This window comes from Mirounga leonina, unplaced genomic scaffold (assembly GCF_011800145.1).
Source record: "Mirounga leonina isolate KUSES-001 unplaced genomic scaffold, KU_Mleo_1.0 Mir_151, whole genome shotgun sequence".
NCBI lineage: Eukaryota > Metazoa > Chordata > Mammalia > Carnivora > Phocidae > Mirounga > Mirounga leonina.
Genome location: NW_023270377.1, coordinates 93,500,444 through 93,526,667, shown reverse-complemented (window position 1 = coordinate 93,526,667; position 26,224 = coordinate 93,500,444). Strand labels below are relative to the sequence as shown.

Sequence of the window (26,224 nt, the reverse complement as noted above, 5' to 3'; positions counted from 1 at the left end):
GGGTCACCATGGGGATGCTTCTTGACAGTGTGTATTAGGGTTTCCCAGAGAAACAGAATCAATAGAATATATATATATATATACATACATACATATATATATATATGGAGAGAGAGAGAGAGAGAGAGGTGTGTCATTGAAAATTGGATCATATAATTATGCAGTCCAACAAGTCCAAAATCTGCAGAGCCCAGTTTGAGTCCAAAGGCCGGAAGCTGCTATAGAACCAGGAAGAGCTGATGTCCCCCATTTGACGTGTACCAGGAAGGAGAATTCTCTCGTGGCCCACCTCACTTCATCCCCTTCCTTGCCCTTTGAGCCAAACTATGCACTTGAACTTTCTCTTCCCTTGTCTCTCATACCCCCTCCCCCACCATCAGCTCTGTGTGTGATCAGCAAGCCTGAACACAAAGATAAACACAATCCACAATTTCAGCCAGGCTGGGGAGCCTGCTGAAGATCTCAAAGTCCTCAAGAGGAAAGGAATTACTTTCTGACATCAGCAGCGACCTGAGTATCTGGGGGCAGAAAAGAAGTGGGAAGTTGGGGGACCTGGGATATGACAGGGGGCGGGGGGCTCAAGTTACACAAGATAGGCCCTGTCCTGTCTATTGGCTGAACGGTTTTCCTAAGAACAGTCCTGTTTCCCAGCCACCCCCCACAGAACCTGTCCTTGGGCAGCCTTGCTGGTCCTGAGCTGCCCTGGAAACCTGAGCGTGCTCCAGCCAGGACTCCTCTCCCTCTCCTGTCAGTGAAGGGCAAAGCAGTGGAACAAAAGAGTGCCTCCCCTCAGCCTGATTTATCAGTCAGCCTGGCTGATCTGGATAGATACAGATTTCCCCAGACCATAGGAAAAGGCATCAATATTTCATGGAATCCTAATCTATTTGAGTGTGTGGAAGTTGGATCAGAAAACCCTTGGCCGGGATCAGCATGTGCAGGTGGCCTCCTGGAAGCTGAGAGCTCGAAGGCCCCAGGAGGGAGGCTGACGTCTTGGGCCTGGCCTACAGAGGTAGGGAGACAGCAGAGCCCCTGAGCAGGCTTCAGGTTTAGGGAGCACAAGCTGCTCAGGGGCCCTTAATGGGAACAAAAGCCGGGTCAAGAAAGGGGCTGACTGTCAGCTCTGCCCCAAACAGACACCCATACAGCTTGTTTCCCAAAGCTTAGCCGTGAGTACTCTTGCCTCACAGTGATACAAGGTAGCTGCCCTTAGCAGCTTGGACTTGGACTCAGAGAGCCCTGGGTCTCAATTCCTGCGTGGCCCTTTGTAAGAAGAAGAAGTGAAGCCAATTACTTCTTCTCAGAGCTATCTCGGAGATATAGATTTTGTATCTATAAAGACCTGTCTCGTATGAGATTTAATAACAGCATCTTTAACAGCTCCACAGTGTCATTCAGGACCTAGATTTCTCTTTTTACTGTGTCTTCCTAGCATGTGGCTTCCATTCTCAAGGTTACTGATGATCCGAGATATCCTTGGAGCTTCCAAATTGCGGGCTAGAAGGAGGAGGAAAGTCAAAATGGCAAAAAAAAAAGTTTTTCCAGTTTATTTAGCTCCTTTTAAGCAGCCTGTCCTGCTCATGTGGCATATATTTATGCTTCTCTTTCCAAGAGGGAAGCCTGGTCTCATGACCAAGCTGTAAGGTACAAGGGCTCCTGGGAAATATCTTTTTATGGGATTTGTTAAACTAGGTTTATTGCTCACCACTCCCAAATAAAAATCAGGCTCCTGTTACAAAGGAAGAAGGAGAAGTGAATGTCTGGGGAGGCAACAAACAGTTGCCACAAAAGCCTCCATCCTCCCAAGTCCTCTCCTAGGTCACCCCCATGACAGCCATCCTGCTCACTACCCTTCCAATAAGGACCAGGGGCAGGCTTCCCGAGAGTAGGACTGGGGCTAGGGCACAAATTTTAGGAGGCCCTCACTCTCAGGTTTGTGCTGGGGCTGACACTATACTCGTGTGGACCTGGGAGTGAGATCCTCCTTAAATTTTGCCTTGCAGGCCTCACCCTGGTCCCGGCTCTACTGTAGAGTTGCCAGGGAGAAAAATCTCCTCTGTTCTTTCTTACCACACTGTGCAGGGCAACTTCTTCCCATTAAGTCTGGTTTTCCAAAATGGACAAATCTTCTATGTGAACCTCAGAATTTCGATTAGTTTAGGGTTCCCAGAGATCTCAGGCCTCTTCAGACCCTCTAGAACACACAGGCCTCACGCTCATAGCCATGCACCCTATAGAGAGAAAAATGGAGTCTCTCATGTCAAGCAGGGGCCCGCCCGGTCAAGCAATGATGCAAGCAGTTAAGGTACTGCAGCTAGGAGATATCACCGGGACCAAAGTCAGCTGACACCCAGAACTGATAACAAGCAGAACAGAGGAGGTCTGCAGACACCCAAAACTGATGAAATCCCTTTACAAAGGGAAGGATTTGGGTAGCAAACCGTCAGACTCTTCAGACATGACCCCTCTATGTCTGACCACTTAAAAAAGGCAACTGCTGCCGAAGGCTCTGCCCAATGGATCTCCAAACAGAACCGAGAGCCTTCCCTGCGTGAACATCAGAAGCAGTAAGTGGCGAGGCCTTATCTCAACTGCACGCCCCCAGACTGACTTTGTGTTGGGTTCGTTCACTTCCTGCGCCCTTCTGTTATCTTTGTTGTGTGGCTTGTCTCTGTCCTGCTCTGTATGCTGTGTAAGAAGCCAAGTTTAATCCCATGGTGACTTGTCATTGAGTTTGGAATCCTGAACGTGCTTTATCATTGTGATTTAACTTTGCTTTATGATTGGATAAAGCTGCCATTGTGGGAAGACACAACTCGTGTCTTTCACACACATGCCTTCACACACCCATTCCGCCAGAGAACAGGTGAACACGTGGGGACAGTCAGGCTGGATGTCGCTTCGCCAGGAGGGGCAAAGCCAGTCAGCCCCGTGGCACAGCTTCTCATTGCTCTGGATTTCAGATGTGCTGCAGAGGCTGGGAAGAAGCAAGGGCTGCAGCCGCCACTGTCCCCCCCACCTCCCACCTCTTCTTTGAGTTCTTCCAAGAACACACCAACCACGCTAACATTAGCATTTCTACACCAGCTGGCCTGAAACAAGTTTGGATATGTTGTGGCTTCCATATACAGTGGGTTAATTTCCAGTCCAATTATAATAATGGTAATAATTGGTCACACTCAGGGAGCTGGCAATTACCACTATTTTTAACTTGCATCACTAAGGCAAATGGCTTTAGATACAGCTGGTTCCAAGAGGGCTGAGTTTTCTCCAGCTGGGAAAATCATGCACCAGAGCTACGGCCCATCCCTCTTTTCTCTGTTGTTCTTCTTCCAGTATGGCATCACCCACGAATCCCAGGCTCATGGGACCATTAGCCTGTTTCTTCCTTCTTGCCCTTCCTTCCCAGCTGGCTCTCCAAGCCAGCAGAGATCTGATTTATCCTGTTACTACCAGTAGACACCCAGTGGCCCTTGAACTCTGAGGCCCACTCCAGGGCCCTAGCCTTACCCCACCATTCCCAAAGAATGTGTATTCTTGGTTCTATTTTGACAACGCTCTTTCTGAACCCTGGCGTGGGTCTCCTGGCTCCGGGAGTTTTTCTGACATCATCATGGGCCTGATCTCCTCTCTCACAACCTTGGCCAAGAGAGAAGAGGTGTTGGCAGAACACCAGGAGGCCCACACCTACTGGGAATCAGGAGGAAGGGAACAGGGCAAAGGAGACATTCAGCTTTCAACTCTTGCCCCATGGATGAGAAGGAGTGGATCTAGAGAGTTTCTTGTGAAGGGCCTGGAAGGATTGTGGGGCAGACAAAAACCTCTGGGGGAGCACGACCCCTGCTTTGCACCACCCCTTTCTGTGATGCTTGTGTCTCTCTCTTATCTCCCTTTCTAAACCATGAACTCCTTAAAGGCAGAGATTGTGTATTTTGCTGTTGTCAGCCAGCACAGTTTCTGACACTGTCTGGGCCTAATAAGTATTTTTACGTGAACAAATATCCCTGGACATAAATATCCACAGCCTGGATATGTTCAGACCTTGCCAACTGAGGATTCAAAATAAGTCACATTAATATCATTCATGTATCGTATATGTCATATTGGAAGGAGCCCATAGACAATTTTCTTCTGTGTGTTCCTCCTTGGGTTGTTAAGAAGAGATAAAGGAGAGGACAGAGACGCCACTAGGGTAAGGAGAGAAAGGCATTCAACGCAGGTACAGAATTTAAGAGGGCGCTAAAAAACTCTGCAATCGAGATAAATTGTATTTTCATGCACTCGCGGTAGTTTCCTTGGGCTGCTGCCATTAGAAAGTCCCACAGACTGGAGAGCTCCAAACACCAGAAATTGATTCTGTCACTGTTCTGGAGGCTAGAAGTCAGAAGTCAGGGTGTCAGCAGGGCTGTTCTTCCCCCAACAGCTCTAAGGATGAAGCTTGCCTTGCCTCTTCCCAGCTTCTGCTGGTTGCCGCCATCTTTGGCCTTCCTTGGTTTGTCACTGCATCGCTCTGGTCTCCGCCTCTGTCTTCACGTGTGGGTCTTCCATTTTGTGTCTCTGTGTATCTCATGGTCCTCGCATAAAGACACCAGTCCCTGGACTTAGAGATTGCCCTACTCCCGTGTGACCCTGTCTTTTTTTTTAACGGTAGCACTAGGATTTATTGAGCTGTGCCTTAGTACAGGAGCTGGGGCTTGCCCATGGTGCTCTTGATATATAAAGCCCGGACGTTCTGCCAATTCTTCTTGAGCAAGGACACCAGGAAATTGACCGCTAAGTGGATGTTGTACGCAAGCTCATCATCTGTCATCTTCACATGGCCAACAGCCACTGCCAGATACAGCACTTTCTTCCAATCTGGAATTTGATGGTGGACTTCACTTCATCCACTTTGGCCACCACGTTCTCATCGTGGGTCAGCAAGGAAGGGAACTTGCCAGCCTTATTCAGGCCTGGGCCCAGGATTCATGGGATCTGCTTGATCAGAGATTCTGAAGCCAAAAGGGCATCATACTTCTTGGCCAGCTTCTTGACTAGTTTCTTATTCTTGTTGAGTTTCTTCAGCGCCTCAATGTCCATATGGGGAACATCCACTGCCTTGGCCTCATCACAGTGCTGCTGATCCCCCAAAACACATACAGAGAACTTGGGGCAGGGAGTGGACTTAAGCCTGATGGTGCCCGAGAAGCATTTGTCCTTCTGAGGGTCAGAGTTCTTCAGGCTGATCTGCAGCTCCACCATCTCCAAAAACTTCCGGCGCTTGCGCTGGTTCCCGTGCAGGGCTTCCCACACCACCTCGCACAGGGTGTCTCGGGAGACTTTGCTGCTCATGGTTCTTCACACCGCAGTAACCGGAAAAGAGAGTCCGTGTGACCCTATCTTAACAGACTACAGCCACAAAGACTCTGTTTCCAAATCAGGTCCCGTTCTAAGGTTCTGAACTTGAGGAGGGGGACACTATTCAATCCAATAGAGCAATATCTTTTAATCAAAATCCATGCCAAAAAAAATCCATGAGAAGCAAAATTCTAGAATTTTAAATAAAGATGGGATCCACCCCTGCAGAGCGTGACGCACCTCCTTCAGCCACCCCCCCAGGCCCAGCCCTGATGGAAGAACGTCTGTAAAAAGCCTCCACAGTGACATCGGGGAGCTAGAGAGATAGGACCATCATGGATTTCTCCTCCCGATTTGCCCTGTACACATGCTCCTGAGCAACTCTTGTCTGTGTGTGGGATTTGACCTCGCAGGTGTCAAGGAGCACGAGCTCATTTGCAAACACTTCCTGCCCCTCTGGTACCAGCCGGCCATACTGAACATGACTCATTCTTAATGAAAGAAAGGCGTTTCAGAGACAGGCAGGGCCCCTGCTCTCTGCCAGATGAGATCTAATGATTGCCAGTGAGGGTCTGAGAGAAGAAGCACCAATGAGGACAAGAGGAACCCTCGCCCAGGCTCCAGCCTGGTGAGTCCTAGGGAAACAGATGTGTGTTTACCCAGCGGACTTTCCAGAATTTCCAGAGAAGCCTACCTGCCCCTTTACAGAACACACAATTTCTACTTGTCCGTTGGTTTCTCGGCAAGGGAACATAAGAAACAGCACCGCCTGGGCGGCAGCTTTTCAGAAAGTGGGTCATAAATATCCTTGAATCAAATTACTCAGGCTAATGGCTGGCAGAGGACACCCGAGCAAGCAGGTTCCACATGGCTTATGTTTCTTCCCTTTCTGGAGCTGCGGAGACAAAAACACTGAAATCTTCAAGTCTCTCTCACTATGAACAAAAAGGGCAGATAATTCAGTATTTTTAGTATCTATGGATTTTTAGTATCTATAAAATTCTATGAACTTTCTAAACGTAATTTCCATGAAATCAAACCTAGGAGGTTGATACTGAATCATCTTTGTTTTTGAAGTGAGGAAAATCTGAGAGAGAGAGAGAGAGATCTGACTCACCCAGTGTTTCCCAGGCCGTAAGTGTGGTGTGAGGATTTGAACTCAGGACATAGGCATTCCTCCAAACACCCGGAATCCTCCGTCTGGTTCACAGACAACAAGCAAAGTAGTGATTCTGATAGATTCATGACCCTACAGGTTCTTCTGGGAAATTCAAAGACTGAAAACAAATTTGTTCTACATCACAAGTCTTTGAAATGGGCATTCCATCACCCAAGCAATCCCACTTCAGGGAATTTGCCCCAGGGACACAATGACTAATATACCCAAACTTTATCTATAAGGCTGCTTATATCAGTGTTATGAATGACAGCAGAAAATGGGAAAAAAATAGCCCAAATAAGACATGTTTAAACAAACTAATATACACTTATGGTTAAAGTGTCCCAGGCTTTCCAGCCTTGTGTGGTCACCCTGTTATTTAATACTCAAATAAAATAACTGGACTTCTCAATCTTTATGACACAGGGATTCCTGAATGTTTCTCATAATCTGTGGGAGTAGCTGCAGTGGTTGGAGGTAGCTGACACCCCCTGATTCATGCTGCTCTCAATGTCTAATGTCTTTTGGCCATATTTCTACCCTCCTTCCACTTCACTGCAAACCTGAAAACATCCCCCTTCCTTCATTTCTCAAGGCATCAATGGGGTGTGCAACTGTGTGTGCAATAGTCTTTCCTTGATTTTTATGATAAAAGAAGACAAGACAGGAAAATAAAACATGTCAAAGTGAGACATCAATATTCCTAAATCCATCTTTTGTGCCTCAGCGCAATGGACTTCTTGCTGACCATCTCACCTCTCTGTACTGGCCCACTTCCACCTTTTGGAGTTCATTTTTACTTGTATCCAAGTCCTCCTCCCTTTCCTGCATCCTAGGCTGCAAACCCTGACTCCAAACTCCCAAAGGAAGCCAAAACTCTACAACCATCAGAACAACTCAAGGAGACAACTTTTTCACCACCATTTACCTCCTTCTTCGCCTAAAACGTTGGCTCCAGTGAAGGCATTACTTCTTGCCTTTGTATAATCAAAAGGCTCATTAAAGTGTTTCTTTTATCCCAATTAAAACAAAATAATAATTTCTCTCTTGGGCGCCTGGGTGGCTCAGTTGGTTAAGCGACTGCCTTCGGCTCAGGTCATGATCCTGGAGTCCCGGGATCGAGTCCCGCATCGGGCTCCCTGCTCGGCAGGGAGTCTGCTTCTCCCTCTGACCCTCCCCTCTCTCCTGCTCTCTCTCTCTCTCATTCTCTCTCTCAAATAAATAAATAAAATCTTTAAAATAATAATAATAATAATAATAATTTCTCTCTTAAATAAATTGTGCTACCATGCCCCAGAGAAACCAAGACGAACTGCCAATAGCTTTGAAAATAGCAATGTAATTTCCTTCCCACCACACATTTAATTGAATTCCTCAGAGCCATTAAAAGTCATGTTGTAGAAAAGTATTTAATGACATGGAAATAGTGTTCATGGCATATGGATAAGTGACAAAAAAAAAAGACCCATCACAAAGTACGTGCAGCAGAATCCAAATTATGTGAACGTTGTGTATATATTTGATTATGAAAAGAGGGTAAGATTTGGAAACATATTGTTGTGTTTTTCTCTTTTGCCTTCCTACATCCATCTGCCTCGAGGCCAGGCATGATTACAGATGCCAAGAGAAAAAATTACTCTTTAGCTTTTGACATTCAAAATAGGCATTTACACCTGAGATGAGCTTGAAAGCTGGGAACTAGGAAAAGAGGGTCATTCAACACATCAGTGGCTTTGCATAAGAGATTAGAGGGAAGAAAAGTGGACACAGAGTTGGGGAGATTTGAGGGAGAAGAAGCTATGCCCCCTGAGCTAGAGGGACCATGGGCAGACAGAACCTTCACTAGTCTCCTCTGGGTACTCAGGGCAGAGACCACTGTGCAAGGCAAGCTCAAGGCACGTGACCAATAAGGCAGAGAGACATGGCTGAGTCCAGCGAGCATCCCCTCAGGGTATGGACCCCAAGTTAGGACATGGACAGGTGACAGCATGAGGGAGCCAAGCCAGTTAAGAGTAGATAGAAGATGTGGCAGAAACTCAGGGGTCTACAGTAACTGCTGGAGCTATGGAAAGACCTAGATAGCAGAGGGAGGCCCCTGGCCCCCGGACAATCTGAGAAAGAACAGGATTGTCACAAATGTGTCAGTGGTCACAAATATGGCTGCGGTCACAAATGTCGGGGCAAATGCCTGCAGAATGTCCAAAGATGAGATCAGGCCAGCTATCTCTCAGCACCAGCACTCAGCACCGAGGGGAACATCAGCACAAGGCCAGGTGTCCCTCTAGCCCTGTGGACATGGACAGGCAAAGCCCACATTCCCAGACACCGTCTTGAGAGGAGCTGGATAAATTTGACAGGGAAAAAATCTGAAAGACTGAGCAGTTGTCCCAAGAAGACAAAGTTAAACCTAAATGGACTGTATAAATGATTGGCTTGGACTAAGTTTAAACTCCAATGAGCTAAATTGAGAATCTTTTCTGGCAATCCCATATAGCAGATGGGGAAGGGGTCAGAATGGGTCAGTAGTTCAGAGGGTCAGGTGAGTTATAGAGCAGTAGTTCTCGGACTTTAGTATACATGAGAATCACCTGCAAGGCTGGTTAAATGAGACATCTCTGGGCCCGCCCCCAGACTCTTACTCCCAAGAGGTCTGAGGTAGGCCTGAAAATTTGTATTGCTAAAAAGTTCCCAAGGCATGCCTATGTTGCTAGTCTGAGAATGACCCCTTGCAACCCACTCTTCTGGAGAGTCAAGAACTCCATTGTCTTGGCACAGCCAAATGTAACGATGTTCTGGCTTGTGCGTCTACCTACCTACCAACCTACATACCATCTATGACCACAAGTACATATACGAAATGGCAGTGTTGTTATAACTAGACTGCAGGATTATGGATGATTTGTATTTTTCACCTTGTATATTCTGGACTTTTCTAATTACCTAAAGTAAGCATGTATTACTTTTGAAATCTCCCCCCCAACTATATCAAAAGTGTTACTCAAAAGATAAAAAGAGTTGGTGGTGGCGAACCGTCTATCACAATCCAAGAAAAAGAGGCTGACCAAAGGGTCAGACTCTCAGTCTTCCTTCCAGGCCCGGGGTGGTCCTTCCCTTACCTGAACCCTATTCTGCGGTCTCTTTTATAGACAAAGAAAGCAGTCACGAAATAGGCATGATTTAGGTGGTAAAGCAAATCCCACAGGCCCTTAAATATTTCCCTCACCTACCTGCTGTGGTACCAGAAATTGCTCAGTAGACACATCCCTAAAGAATTTTGACGATGTGAGCTGGTACTAACTCAGCCTGTGTGTTATCTGGTAAGGATCATTGTTCACTTTGCAACCAGGAAAGCTGCAATATAATACAACACCTGGATTGACCACACGTCGCTAAGAGACAGCAGGAGTCTAAGGGGTTGGGACAGGTGACAGATCGATTTTTCTGGCAGGTTTAGTACCAAAAGTTCAGTGCACCCAGCCCAACCTGAACAAAACAGCAGACTGCTGGGGCATCTAGGACTCAGCCTGGGGAAAGGGGGAGAAAGAAGAGAGAGGGAATAAAAAGACTGAGAAGCTCCTGCCCCTGTGGGGTCACCTGGGCTGCACCGGAGTCCCAAGCCGGGCCCACGCTGCCTCAGGACAGGTGACATGCACAGGGGTTTGGCAGGACGCCTGCCGCAAAGGCCAAATGGCCAATACAGGTGGAAGTAGTACATTTCACACATGATTAAGTTTTAAAAGCAGTTGGAGTACTTGTCCTTTGAATGTCTTGAGACATCCTATTTTCCTAAGGCAGATTTTCTGGACAAGAAGTGCTGGAGTCCCAAATCTGGCTCCTAATGAAAACCACAGAATGCATGGCGATTGTTTTTGAAAAGAAATCTCAATTCTTACAGAGACTCAGCTTGCCCCCTGCAAGCACACGGTCCCACCTTATTTCCAGTCTATTGCCTTTGTTTATATAAATAGATCAAATATAGATTTCTTAAACTCTGCTTCAGGGGTGTCCCAAGCTTACAGGCTGAGCAGGCTGATGTATAGCTCTAAGCAGACCAAAAGACTGACCTGCTGGACAGCAGGCCCTGGCAAAAGGACTCTCCCTGCTGGTCAGATGTGAAAACCAAGCAGGCAGGCTTGGTACAAGTCTGTCAGCAAGTAGTGAAGCTGGAGATGCCGGATTAGGAACAAGAGACTGGACTCTAATCCAACGTTACAGAGAGGCAGGAATCCAGTTCAGGACAGAAGCACAAGGGGAGACCAGGCAAGGTGTTGGTCAGACTCCTGAAGGAAGATGTTTAATATATTACAGCAAACTGTTCGGTTTGTTTTTAAAGTAAGGACATCCTTACTGGGGGGGGAGGGGGAGAAGGGATGTGATCATTATAAAATAAAATTAAGCAATACAAAATAGAACAAAGATCAAATAGAACAAAGATCAAAGAATAAAACTCATTAGATATCATTACCGAGGAGTAAACCTTGTTGTTGTTAGATAGATTTCATTTCGGGCAACTTTCTAAGCACATATACACAGAGAAACATAGATAAATAAGTGGATGGACTCACAGATGGACACTTGAACAGACAGGTAGATATTTACTAAACATTATTTTTAGAGTATTAAAGTTCATTTTACTTGATTTTACTTAAATTAATTTAAATTTCACTTAAATTTGTAGCCCAAATTCATATTTCCTCATGATTTGAAAAACCTTAACCTAAAAGGGTGTTTTCAAATCATACCGGACTGTGATATTGCTTTAAGGCATTGAGTGGAGCGAATGCATTTCCTCTCTGAAGAACCCACCTTCATCCCAGGTCCCTGAGAATTTCTACAAATCAGGTTCCAAGGAAAATGAGCAGCTTAGAATTTAATGTCACAAAACACAGAGGAAAACAATTTGCCATGGTTGAAAGTAAGCCAAAACAAAAGAGGGCTGAAACAATATGAAATATATCAGATATTAGAATTATCAGACACATAATTTGTAATTATGTTTGATATGTTAAAAGAAATAGAGGGACCCTTGAAAATCAGCAAGGAACTAGAAATATAAAGTATACCCAAACAAGAAGAACCAAATGGAACTTCTAGAAATGAAAACAAAAAAATCTAATAATTGAAATTAAAACTTCAGTGGCCACAAAGCAGATTAGTCACAGCTGAAGAGAGATATAGTGACCTAGAAATGAAGCACAGACAAGGAGATGGAAATATTTAAAAACAAACAAACAAACAAACAAAGGTTAAAAAGCATGAAGAATGGAGTATGAAGGTACAACATATGTATACTGAGAATTCCAGAAAGGAGAGTGAAGCAGAAGCAATCTTTGAAGAAATAAGAGCTAACACTTTCTAAAGATGATAAATTACTCTTGTCTGCAGATTTTAAAAGGAGAATGGATAAAGAGAAATATAGCCTGAGGTACATCATAATCAAATGGGAAAATATCCAAAACAAAAAACACATAAAAGTAACAAGGCAGAAAAGATAATTCATTTCAAAGGAATAAAAATTAAACTACAAATCTCTTCTCAGCATAAACCAGAATGTAGTGGAATGAGATCCTTCAGTAGTAGAAATAAGCAATTATGTGGTATCTGTAATGTGCCTAGAAACTTTCTAAGGGCTTCACTTGCATTAACCCATTTAATCTTCAAAACCACAATGAGGTAGGCACTACTATTTTACTGTTTTCTTATTTTGTACACAACAAAACTGGAGCAAAAAACTTAAATAATTTCTCTACATTCATACAGCTATTAAGTGTTAGAGTTGGAATTCAAATTAAGTTAGCCTTGTTCTGAAACGATGCCACTGACCGCTACATTTAAATGAATGAATGAATTAATTAATTCAGAAATAAATGAATTTTTTACCTGTAAAAATATCTTTCTATAATGAGGCCACAGTAATTTCCTCCTCTGGTAACGGCAGGCTACATAATTCAATTAAAATCTTGAATCTGTAATTAAAAGCTTTCCCCACAAGGAAAACTCCAGGCCCAGATGGCTTCCCTAGAAAATTCTACCAGATATTTAATAAAAAATAAAGCAAATCTTACACAAACTCTACCAACGTAAAGAAAAAATGGAACATCCCAAATTCATTTTTTGAGGCAAACATAATCCTGATACCCAAATCTACCAAGAACATTACAAGAAAGCAAAACTATAAGCCAGTCTTAAAAAAAAAAAAACAAACTATAAGCCAGTCTTACCCATGAACATAGATGCAAAAATCTTAATCTAAGTAGTCGTAAACCAAACCTATGAGGACAGTTTGGAAAAATCTGTTCAATTAAAAATGCATTTACTCTATGACCTGGCAATCACAATTCTGGGAATTTGTTCTATAGATATAACTATCCTTATATAAAATGACAGTGTTCACTCTAGCATTCATTACATCATTGTTTGTATTAGTAAAAGATTGGAGACCCAAGGTTTTAACAATACAGTCCTCATTAAATAAATCATTGTACATCCATACAGTGAAATATTGAACAATACATTGAAATGAATAATAACATTTATGTATTGATATGAAAAAATTCTAAAATATACTGTTAAATTTTAAAAATCGAAGTACAGAACATATATTTACAGAATGCTGGCTGTTATATAAGAAAGTAGAAAATAAGAATTTATATTCATAGCTATTTGTGTATGAATACTAAGAAATACAAGATTACAAAAATCATTTTTGTGGGAAAGTGTGTGAGGAGGTGGATTGTAGTCAGTGTTAGGAGAAAGAATTTTTGATTGAACTCCCCCTTTTTTATTGTGTTTTGAATTTTTGAACCATGCAACTATATTATAAAAACTACATGAGGGGTACCTGGGTGGTGCAGTCAGTTAATCATCCGACTCGGTTTCAGCTCAGTTCGTGATCTCAGGGTCATGAGATCAAAGCCTTGTGTCAGGTGTAGGGAATCTGTTTAAGACTCTCTCTCTGCCCCTCACCCCTGACTCTCTAAATAAATAAATAAATAAATAAATAAATAAATAAATAAATAAATCTTTAAATTTTTTTAAAATTAAAAAATAAATGAATAAATATCAAAGAATAATAATGTGGGAGAAAGTAAAATAAGGTTACAATGAAAATATATGACAAAAGCATATAAGGAAAGAAGAGCATGACTGGAATTGACATCCATTGTTTGATATACTAAGCAAACATATTGGTTAACTTTGGAATGTAGTAAGTTAAGCATTCATGTTTTTCATTCATGTTCATAAGCTTTTACTAAAAGAATAGATACAGTATTACTTAACTTCTGAATCCGTAGAAGAAAAAAATGGAATTTAAAAAAATATTCAATTTCTCCAAAAGAAGAGAGAAAAACAACAATGTAAAAGGTACAATAGGGGCACCTGGGTGGCTCAGTCGTTAAGCGTCTGCCTTCGGCTCAGGTCACGATCCCGGGGTCCTGGGATCGAGGCCCTCATCGGGCTCCCTGTTCGGCAGAAAGCCCGCTTCTCCCTCTCCCACTCCCCCTGCTTGTGTTCTCTCTCTCACTGTCTCTTTCTCTCTCTGTCAAATAAATTTTAAAAATCTTTAAAAAAAAAAATAAAAGGTACAATAAATACTACACACAACATAAGACAATGGAAATAAACTAAAAATACAATAACAATATATATAAATAGGTTGAACATTCATTAATCCACAGACTGTCAGAATTTTTAAAATCTAATTACATGCTGTTTATAAAAGCATGTAAATAAAATGTGAAGATACAGGAAGGTTGAAAAAAAGTAAAAACAATAGAATAGAAAAGCTGTGCCAGGTAAATATTAATCAAAATAAAGCTATTGAAGTTATATTAATACAAGAAAATATCAATTTTAAGGCATAAAGCCTTTCTGGAAATAAAGTTTAACTTATACAACATTTGCTATAAGATTGACTTAATTGATGTAATATATATATATATATCCCACAATCATAGTGGGAGATTTTAATATACCTATCAGAAATGTATGGCTTCAAGCAGACAAAAAATAAACAAGGATATAGAAGATTTGAACAACATAAATGATCTTGACCTAATACATAACTCCGGAACCAATGATAAGAGAGAACACATGAAGCACACATTAGCATTTGTAAGACTTGACTTGGTACTGGGCCATAAAATACATCTCAGTAAATTCCAAGCAACTGGTAGCATCTTTGCTTTCTTACTACTATACTTATATTAATATATAAATTCACAACTAAAATGCATATTACATTATAACATCTAAAGAAAATTGATTCCAGGGCGCCTGGGTGGCTCAGTTGGTTAAACGACTGCCTTCGGCTCAGGTCATGATACTGGAGTCCCGGGATGGAGTCCCGCATCGGGCTCCCTGCTCATCAGGGAGTCTGCTTCTCCCTCTGACCCTCCTCCCTCTCATGCTCTCTGTCTCTCATGCTCTCTGTCTCAAATAAATAAATAAAATCTTTAAAAAAAAAAAAAAAGAAAGAAAGAAAATTGATTCCAGTCTAACCTAACTACCCAAAGGTTATAAAATAAGAATAATACACTCCAACTCATATTATGAGGTGAACATAACCTTGATTTGAAAACAAAGCAAAACGCTATAAGAAAGTAACATTACAGGGGCACCTGGGTGGCTCAGTTGGTTGAAAGCTCAGGTCATGACCTCAGGGTCATGAGATCAAGCACCCCCTCGGGCTCCACAATGAGCATGCAGTCTGCTTAAGATTCTCTCTTTCCCTCTGTCCCTCCTCCCCACTCATGTGCACTCTCTCTCTCTCTAAAAAAAAAAAGTAACAAAAGTCCAACCCCACTCATGAACATAAATCCAAAAGCTCTACGCTAAACATCATGCTCTATTGGAAGAGCAAGGAAAAGATAGAAATCAAAGTGGTAGAGATACTGAGGCCAGAATAGGGGATGGCATAAAGGCAGCAGCAGGCCAAGGAAGAAGGTCCCCAGAGTTCCTGCTCAACACTAGAGGACTTCAGCTCTATGTTTTGCAGGAGTTCTGGGTCTCAGCATCAAACCCAACTCTGACATGTGTGGTTTGGGGGCAGGGCGCAGAGGGGAGTCCTCACCTTTCTACCATATGATCAACTTAGCCATAAACTTATCTTTACCTCAGAACTTGGTAGGTATTATTTCACTGTGTTCTTGCAGGTAGGTATTATTTCACTTACATTATTGCTCCCCCAGTTCTTTCTTCCATGGCCTCTCCATTCACCTCTTGGGTGACTGGATTTTATCATGAAGTAGTTGTTGACTTATTTGCTTCCACAATGGCTCACATGTGCTTATCCCCTGATTCTTTCATGTTTGTTAATTGTTGATAATAAGTCTTCACAACATACCTTCCCTCATATGATTGTGATACTGTTTCACTGAATGTTGCTGTGCAAAGTCTAAAAATCACCTGACCCTTGTTAAAAAGGCTTCCTTATTCTTGGGGTGACTGGGTGGCTCCGTTAGTTAAATGTCTGTCTTCGGCTCAGGTCATGATCCCAGGGTCCTGGGATCAAGCCCCGCATCAGGATCTCTGCTCCACAGGGAGCCTGCTCCTGCCTCTCCCTCTGCCTGCCGCTCTGCCTGCTTGTGTGCTCTCTCTATCAAATAAATAAATTAAAAAACCTTTTTAAAAAAAGACTTCCGGGCGCCTGGGTGGCTCAGTTGGTTAAGCGACTGCCTTCGGCTCAGGTCATGATCCTGGAGTCCTGGGATTGAGTCCCGCATCAGGCTCCCAGCTCGGCGGGGAGCCTGCTTCTCCCTCTGACCCTATCCCTTCTCATGCTGTTTCTCTCTCTCTCTCTCTCAAATAAATAAAAAAATAAAAATAAAAATAAAAAAAAGACTTCCTTATTCTTCATGGCAACCTAGAGAATGATTTTTTCTTCTCCAATAAATTTAAAAGGATATATCTCAGAGTCTACCATCCAGACTAATGTTTTTCTACAACACAGCTTGTCTTACATCTATCTCAGGCACTCCTTTCAGGGAAATTTTTCTTCTATTGAATCTTTTAATGATTGTTCTATTCCACTCGTTGGGTTTTCTACTTCCTGTTTATTATCACCTGATTATTATTACCTTTCTTCATAGCTGTTATCGTCTTCTCCTCTAATTCCTTTAGTCTCTTTCTAAATCATTTAAATTTATTGAAATTATCTCTAGCTTTTCCTGGATTTCAATGATTACATTTCCAGCCACACTTACTATGTTCCTTCTTATTTCTAATTTGGTTATTACTTCTATAGTGATCGTGCTTTAGTCTTCATTTTTGTTCCTTAGCTTTGCAACCTTCATTTCTAGCTCATTCAGTTGATATATCATGTAATTTCTGAGCTCTTCTAAAAACTGAATTTAAATTCTTGTTAAATGGTATAGAATTTAAATATTCGCAGAGAATTTTCTTCTGTTCCTTAGGTTACTTCTCCCCCAGAATGGAATCTTCGGCTATCAACTACATTCTATGTTCCTTTCACTTATTGTTATTATTTATATTATCGCTATTATTTTTGGTTGCTATAGTACGTTGACTTAGTGTCATGTGGTTTCTTTTGATCTTGCTTGTGTTTAACAGGGACGCTTCCTCTTCCAGTGGAAGGTGGGTGAACTCTCATGGGCTCTCCACTTGAAATCTGTTTCCCATCACTCCAAACTTTGATTGAAGGGCTGAGTGTGAAACTCTATCCACTTGAAGACAGAGGAAGAAATCAGCTTGTTCTGGGTGCAGTCTTTGTTGAAAAATGTGTCTCTGACCTCTCTGATGTCAGATTCAGTTAAATGTCTTATAAAAGGGTTCATTCCACTTAACAAAATGGGCAACGTTAGTCCTACATGTCAGCTCTGGATTATACTCTAAATTCAGTGTGACTCCTTGGAGACTACATGTCATATGAGACTGTCAGTTCCAGTTGCTTACTTCCTCTTTGCACCCATGTCTTTCCAACAGCTGCTTTTACTTCCCTACACAGAGAAGATCCTAACCTTCCTATTCAACTCTTATTCTTTTTCCTTACCAATTTGAGGATACTTGCAAAAATTCCCAGGATTTTGTTGATTAATCTTCTTTTTTCATATCCTACTTCTGGGAGTTGGAAAGAGAAGCCTTCATCTTCTCAATCACTATCTTATGATGGTGTTGTGTTTTTCTTTAATTTGGTTGCTGTTGGGTTTTATATTTGTATTTGGTTTTGGTTTTTTGCTGCTTTTATTTCTTTAGACATAGAAGGAAATCAATTCTATGCTCCAACTTCATTCTATACATTTATGTATAAACTAGATGGATACATACTGACATGGAGAGATAATAATATAAATTGTTGAATAAAAAAGATTATAAAATATTATTTACAATTATTTTGTTATTAGAACACATATTTGATCAATTTGGGTGTGCATGTATATCTATATTGGTGTCTCTAGATACAGATATGCAGATACAGGCTGTATATGTATCAGTATACATAGATACATATAACTATAAAATATGCTATTGTATTATATTTATATAAATTTATATTGTATACATTTTATGTAAATATTTATCAAGGTATATACCAAAATGTTAATATTGGTATTCCCTGAATGAATAGTTTTCATTGTCTTCTTTATCCCTGTCTACATTTCATAAACTTTCTGTAATACACATGTATTGTTTTTTTTTTTTTGTATTTCTCTTTTTTAAAAAGACATGCTATTGTTTCCCTTTTTCTTGATTTTATTTATAGCCTGCCTTTTTCCAAAATGCATTTTACATGATTTTCAGCAGAAGAAATATGCAATGAGGTTAATGAAATAGAAAATTGGGACCAAGTGAAAAACAAAGAAAGCAAATAAGAAAAGGGGGAGGAGATAAGGAGCATGAAGGATGATTTGATTGTGTCGTGAAGTTGCTGCCATGCGTAGGCTGGCTCTGTTAGGAAGTCAGTGAGATCCAGTTAGGAAAAGGGGAGTCATACAAGGGAATGAAACAGAGACTGAGCCTACATCTGTCCTTAAGCTGGAGGTTATTTCCCCATAGATCCCAACAGAAAGTACAATAGGCAGGCAGGTCTTCAATAAAGAAGCTGCGCTTTACACCTAGAAGCAGCCCAGCCAATGCCATCGAGAACCATATATGAATGTGCTTACAGGGCAATTTAAACAAATCAACATTTGGAACAATAAATAGGACATTAAAACTGAAAGCTAACATGGGGACAATTCAGAAATGGGCTAATTATTCTCCACTGCAAGAACAACACCTTCATATGACTGTAATGTTTGAGGTGGATTATTATCTAGGCATGTGGTGTGGACAGGCAACCCAGTTGTCCTGCCCAGATACACATACCTAGACTGTTCTTTTTTTTGATGCTGCCTCATTTTTGTTAAGCATGCAGAGTCCATTTCATCACCTACCGCCCACCCCGCCCCAGTCCTGATGCCTCCCCACTGTCTACAAGATGAAATACAACTTCTACAAACTGACATTTAAAGCTCTCAACACTCAGTCACACCCCGTCCATCTAAATTATTTCCGATTCAATTAGCAAAGACTTACTTAGACTGATAGATGGGGGTGTATAATTGCATAAGCTGCTCCCTAAAATCCGATTGCCTCACAGGAGAGAGAGAGATACAAATGTCAATAATACAACCTTATAGAGAGGTGAAGGGGCTGATAGAAAAACCCAGAAGTGGCTAGGAGTCATCTGAGTAGGGTCTTGGAGTAGGAAGGGGAATTTTGCCAGTAGGTAAGCTAAAAAAGTTATTCCAGGTAGGATGAGAAGAGTACAAAGGTGTACATGTAAATTTTGGGGAGGAAGGAGACAGAGAGCAATCCAGAGATGATAAAGTATAGCAGGGCTGTTCCTATGAAACTCCAGAACACTGACAACACCATGTGCAGTGGGAGGCCATTTATATTAAATATCGTGTGCATGGCGCCCCTAAGCATCCAAGTGAGAATGACTGCACATGTGGCTAGAAAGATAGGTTTAGACTAGGTTATAAGGGACTGAATTCTAAGTAATTTATAGTGTGTTCTGTGGAAATTAAGAGAGCTATCAGGAATTGGTAAGTCTTGGAATGACTCAATCATGTTTGAGTATTCAAAAAGATAATATTTTTTGAAAGATCAGTCTTAAAGTAGTCAAGAAGATTGTGTGTGTGTGTGTGTGTGTGTGTAGAGGAAGAGAGGTGGAGAGACAGAGACTAGAATTCAGTTAGGAGGTGATTCTAATAGCTTTGGACAATGATCATGAAGGCCTAGGGTAGAGCAGTGGGAGGAGAATCAAAGGAATAGAATGTGGGAGACTCCAGTGAAATCAGTAACCTGGTGATGTGGTGGTAAGAGAGAAGGAGGAGTCAACCGTCTTGATATTGGGTGACTGGGTTGATGGGAATGGAATTCACCAAGACAAGAAATTCCAGGTAGGAACCTGTTTGTGGAAAAAAAAAGATTATGAGTTCCATGTAAGATATGTAAATTTAAGAGGCTTGTAGAATATCAGAATAACTAGAGATAAATAAAGGTCTGGGATTCCTTAGCAAAAGAGAGAACTGAGAATTATCATGTCGGTATTAGTTGAAAGTCATGTGACCAGGTTTCCAGCTTCCTGTTCTGATGTAGACAATTGCTATGGATCCTAACACTCACCGTAACAACTAGAAAAAAGAGAATGTGACTTCCAAAGAGTGTATTTTTAAATAACATTAAAGAGTTGCAGAAGCAAAGACGTCGAAAGGAACAAAGTGCCAGCAAAGGGTGAAACCTCCTGAGGGAGAAGAGACCAGCGTGTCTCTCTGTGAGCCTTGGCACAAATCTGTGGAGAATCCAGTGTATGGTGGATACAGGGACTTTACAGGGATAAGGAGAAACCAGTGAAGCTTAGAACAACTTTGCGGCTGGCAAGAGATATTGCAATCTGTAAGAGCTTTGAATGCAGAACTAGTTCTCCACGTGCATCAGTTGTCCCTGTGTCATTTTTGCTGGGTCTGCAGTCACAGCAGTGAGGCAAGTTGGAGCTGGACTGGAGAACAGAGAGCGGAAGTGCTTGGCAGCCAGAGTCCTGCTAGGGGCAAGGGCTTATAACATACACAGATGGCACCTTAGCCTCTATCTCTCACCATGTGCAAAAATTAATGTAAGGTAGATATATGAACTGTGAAAGCTAAAATTATTTTTTAAAAGTGACAAATTGGACTTGATCAAAACAAAAACCTTTGTTCATGACAAAACACCATTAAGAGAATTGAAAAGTAAGTCACAGGCTGGGAGAAAATATTCACTGTATATATCTGACATAACTTGTATCCAGAATATGTAAAGAGGGCCTAGAAATCAATAGGTAAAGCTACCCAATTAAGAAATGGCCAAAAGAATTGAGAAGGCATTTCACAAAAGTAGATACCTGGATGACCAAAAAGCATGTGAAAAAGTGCTTAAAATAATTAGTCATCAGGGAAATGCCAAAGAAAACCACGGAGATATTACTGTACAACCCCTAGAATGAGCTAAAATAAAAAGGTGACAACTGCAAGCATTGGTGAGGATGTGGAGCAACTGGAATTCTCCATAAACAGCTGGTATGAGTGTAAAATGTAAACCACTTTAGAAAACTAGCACTTCCTAAAAAATGTAAGCATAATCTTTCTCTATGGCCCAGCAATTCTACTGCAAGCTAATTACGCAAGATATATAAAACTATATATCCACAAAAGGCTCGTAAATGGTTTTTCATTACAATTTTATTCATAAAGGCTGAAAACTAAAAATACTGCCCATCAACAAGAAAATGAATAAACAAATTGTGAGAAATTCATACAATGAAATACTCAATGACAATTAAAAAAAAAAGAATGGACTATCGATGTATCCAACATGGAAGAATCTCAAAAAATTATGTTAAATGAAGGAAGTAAGACATAAAAGAATACTGACTGCACTATTCCATTTATATGCAATCCAAAGACATAGAAGAGTAATTCAATGACAGAAGGAAGAATAATGTTTCCCTTGGTCTAGGGAGTAGGAGTAGGCATTGACTGGCAAGGGGCACAAGAAAACTTCCTGAGTGGATGGAAATATTCTAGATTCTGATTTTGTTGGTTATGTGGGTATATGAATATGCCAAAAAGTCACCAAAATATACACTTATGATTCATGCATTTTTCTGCATGTAAATTATACCTCTCGATGTAATTAATACCCTGCAAAGACAATAATCTCACCTATGCAGTATTCTGGCAGAGAATGCATAACCTTGACCTAATCACAAGGAAATATCGGGTGAAACCAAAATGAGGAAATTTCTATTTAAAAAAAAAACAAAAGGTAATGTCATAAAATACAAAGACTGTGATAAAGTTTCATATTAAAGAAAGTTGGAGGGATATGACAAGTAAATATAATACCTGACCTTAGATGGAATCCTGAACTGGAAGGAAGAGTGCTGTAAAAGACATTATTCAAACAACTGACCAAACTCATTTGTAGACAGTAGATTAAAGTAGCAGTATAAATTTATGAAGTTGACAACTGTACCACAGTGATATAAGAGAATATCCTTATTCTTAGAATATACACCTTCAAGAATTTAGAGATAAAGGCCTTCAAATGATAAAAAGAGAGAGAATGAATGATAAAGCTAATGAGATAAGGTAAATCTAGGTGACTTGTCCTTTCATAGTATTGTTTCAATTTTTCAAATTCTTGTTAATATGAAATTACCTCCAAATAAAAAGGTTTTTAAAACAGAAATGTTTTAGGGCACCTGCGTGGCTCAGTCGTTAAGCGTCTGCCTTCGGCTCAGGTCATGATCCCAGGGTTCTGGGATCGAGTCCCGTATCGGGCTCCCTGCTCGGCGGGAAGCCTGCTTCTCCCTCTCCCACTCCCCCTGCTTGTGTTCCCTTTCTCGCTGTGTCTCCCTCTGTCAAATAAATAAATAAAAATCTTAAAAAAAAAAAAAAAAAAACAAATGTTTTAAAGGATGCCCATAGTAAGGAAAGAGCAGATTACATTGGATATGTGTTAGATGATCATCCCAAATTGTTAGTAGTGGTTATTTCTGGAGGGTGGGTTTTTGTAGAGATAGGGGAGAAACATTAAATTTTTCTCAATTATTTGAAATTTTCTGTTTTTAATATTTTCAGGGGAAAGGTTATTTCAACCCTTCAGGAAAAAGGTATTTTTGTTAAGTACAAAATGATCATTGAAATGTGATTTGACTCATTTTCTTTAGTAGCTCAGCCTTGAGGCAAAAGCCAAAACTTGAAACACCTAAGTCCTTTTCATTGTTTAAAACTCAGCTCAGATTTCACCTCCTCTGCAAGACTTCACAAGGATTCTTTTAGTTACAAGTCACACACACCCAATCCAAACTAATAAATATCAGTGGTGAGTATGTTGGCTGTTGAAATACAAGGAAGTCTTGGACAAATAGTACAAGCGAAGGAAGAAGTTATGGCTAGGCTATCTGAACAACTAGAGAACCATGGGATAAAAGGCCACCAGACTCCACTTCCTGAATCTCTCTTCATTTAGGCCCCTTCTTTCACGGCAACCCATTTTTCTCCAAATGGCAAGAAATATGCTGCCAAAGCTCACTGCAACTTTCCCTCCTAAAATGAAAGCTCTTAGAAAAAAACCAAAAACTCTCAGTTTTAGTTTGAAATATTTCAGCGAAGGAAGCAGATTGGTCAAGCTTGGCCGGGTTCCTTCCCTGGATCAATCAGTCATGAAACTGGGGGTATGGATCAACTTGAGTGATGTCCCAAGAGTTGGATCAAGAGTTGAAATTATTGTACAGACATGGAAACTCTTTCAGAAACCATAAAAAGAGATAATACAATACTCTCCCGTGATTCTTAGTCTCCAGTTCTCAGACCTTCTACTTGTGTTATGCTATTTGTGTGTTTACTATAACTCATCAGTAGACTGTAAGTTTTGTAGGGTAAGAACCATGACTTTATCTCCATGGATAGTCTCTAAATTGATGACACAATGTTTTCCATATAACAGATGAATTACATGCTCCAAGAGGAAAGAGATATTTTCTACCATTTTCACTGAAATTTGAACTATGCCTGGAGCATGGCAGACATTCAGTAAATGTTTGTTGAACCAAAGAATAATATATACTTTATATAAGATGGATGTATGTATGGATGGATGGAAGGAAATACAGGTTTTCTTCTAGTACAGATAAACTTGTCTTCTGGGGAAACCAAAGTATGCTTCCTGAGCGTTGATGGAGCTAACTGTGGCCACCAGTCATGCACAGTTCATCAGCACTTGGAATGATCAGACTCCACTCTTAACTTCATTATCTGCAAAGTGTGTATTGTAGCCTTTGGACTGTGGGTGAACTGGAAGCTCAGTCAGTCTTCTAAAACTTTCTATGAAAGATGAAAAGAGGGGCGCCTGGGTAGCTCAGATGGTTAAGCGTCTGCCTTCGGCTCAGGTCATGATCCCAGGGTCCTGGGATCGAGTCCCGCATCGGGCTCCCTGCTCCTTGGGAGCCTGCTTCTCCCTCTGCTTCTCTCTCTCTCTCTCTCTCTCTCTCTCTCTGTGTCTCTCATGAATAAATAAATAAAATCTTAAAAAAAAAAAAAAGATGAAAAGATATCTAAAAACCCAGCTTAGAAATACTGATATCTGTATGAATCCAATTAGCAAATTCTTGGACACCTCCAGGGGACCAGACACTATTCTAAGTCAGGGGGCCTGGTAGAGAAAGAACCAGACAGATATAGATGTGCTAGTGCTATGAAAGAACAATATAAATGCTACCAAGGTATATAACTGGGAAGCCTAACCTAGCCTTGGGGTCATGAAAGCTCCCCAGGGGAAGTGACATTTTAAGCTTAGACTCAAAGGAATGCATAGAACTTAACAAATTAGAGAGCCTGGAGACAGGGAAGTGTTTCAGGTAAAGGGTATGAAAGCCCACAGCTCGGCACTTAAGAGAACTGAAAAATAAACAAGTATGTGAGTCAAGAGTTATCTATAAGGATGACCATTATAGTATTATTTATGAGCCTGACAAATAAAAATACCAGGGGTATGATTCAATAAGCTGTGCTGGAGAGGATTTTTAGGGCAGTGTAAATGATGGGTACATGCCATTAAACATTTGTCCAAATCCATAGAAAGTACAAGAGTCAGCCCTAATATAAACTATGGACTTTGAGTGATTAGATATTTCAACGTAGGCTCCTCAGTTGTGACAAACATACCACTCTGGTGGGGAATTTTCATATTGGGGGAGGCTAGGCATGTGTGGGCTTAGAGGGTATGTAAGGGTTTAACACCATTTTTAAGTTTATTTATTTTAGTAATCTCTACACCCAGTGTGGGCCTCGAACCACACCCTGACATCAAGAGTCGCATGTTCTTCTGATTGAGCCAGCCAGGCGCCCCAGAGGGTATGTGGAAAATCTCTGTACATTCCCCTTAATGTTGCTGTGAACCTAAAACTGCTCTAAAAAAAAGTCTTAAATTAAAAAGTCTTAAATAAAAGGGGTGCCTGGGTGGCTCAGTCAGTTAAGCGTCTGCCTTCAGCTCAGGTCATGATCCCAGGGTCCTGGGATTCAGCCCTGTGTCAGGCTGCTCGCTCAGCAGGGAGTCTGCGTCTCCCTCTGCCCCTCCTCCCCGCTTGTGCTCTCTCTCGTGCGCTCTCTCAAATAAATAAATAAAATCTTAAAAAAAAAAGTCTTAAATAAAAAATTTTAAATAAACCATGCTACCCATGCAATAGAATCCAAGAAAGCATTAAAACCACACTACAGATGACAATGCTCAAGATATATTAAGTTTAGGGGCACCTGGGTGGCTCAGTTGGTTAAGCATCTGCCTTTGGCTCAGGTCATGATCTCAGAGGTCATAGGATCAAGCCCCGCATGGAGCTACCTGCTCAGCGGGAAGTCTGCTTGTCCCTCTCCCCCTGCCCCTACCCCCCTCATGTTCGAGTGCTCTCTCTTTCTCTCTCTCTCAAATAAATAAATAAATAATCTAAAAAAAATTTTTTAAAGTACAAGGGTATACAATCAATATGATCAAAATTTTGCTGTCTCTATTTGATTGTGTGTATGCCTTGCATGCACCAGCCAGTCAGCCCACAACTCTACCTGTAGTCATATCTGGGTAGGGAATACAAGCGATGATTTTCTACTTTGTGCTTTTCTGTACTTTCCAAAAAAAAGTGTTAAATGAACATGTACTCCCTTTGTTGTGGAAACAATTCTGAAGAAGAATCAGGCTTGCTTTCCCACTCCTTCTCTGGGTATGCTGCTCCCTGGGAAGAGCATCCGTGAGCCTGACGCAGGCCCGGCCGATGGCTCAGCCGAGTGGATGCAAGTCTGCATCCCTTGGGTCCCTCTGGTGCCACCGTCCACAGGAGGCCCCACATCAGGGTTGTCTGGGGTTGTGCTGTTGTTCCTGCTCCAGCTGCCCCCGTGTGTGGGCGTTCTGCTCCCTCGTGAGGGTTGTTTTACCTTCATCACACAAGGACAGCTGCAGCAAGGGACTGGCTCCATGAAGGGAGCTTTATGAAGGCGCCTGACAGCAGGAGGAACACGGGAGCTGGAGCCAAGCTGCTCCTGGCTGAGTAGTCTGGTAACAGGGGCTCACCCCTGTGGCCACAGCATCAGGAACAGGCAGGCCTGCGTCTGTTTGCTGAGGGACTAGGGGCCACTGCTTCTCCACCACCCATCGCCACCTCCCCAGCCAGTGTGGAAGGAGCCCCCTCTG

At 41.6% G+C, this 26,224-nt stretch overlaps 1 long non-coding RNA gene and 1 pseudogene across 1 annotated transcript in view; one reads left to right on the top strand and one right to left on the bottom strand.

Annotated features, from left to right (window-relative positions):
* LOC118012514 overlaps window positions 1-26,224 on the top strand; it is a 162,215-nt gene that overhangs the window by 116,476 nt on the left and 19,515 nt on the right. The gene's annotated exons all lie outside the window — the stretch shown is intronic.
* LOC118012513 lies at window positions 4,366-5,331 on the bottom strand (annotated as a pseudogene).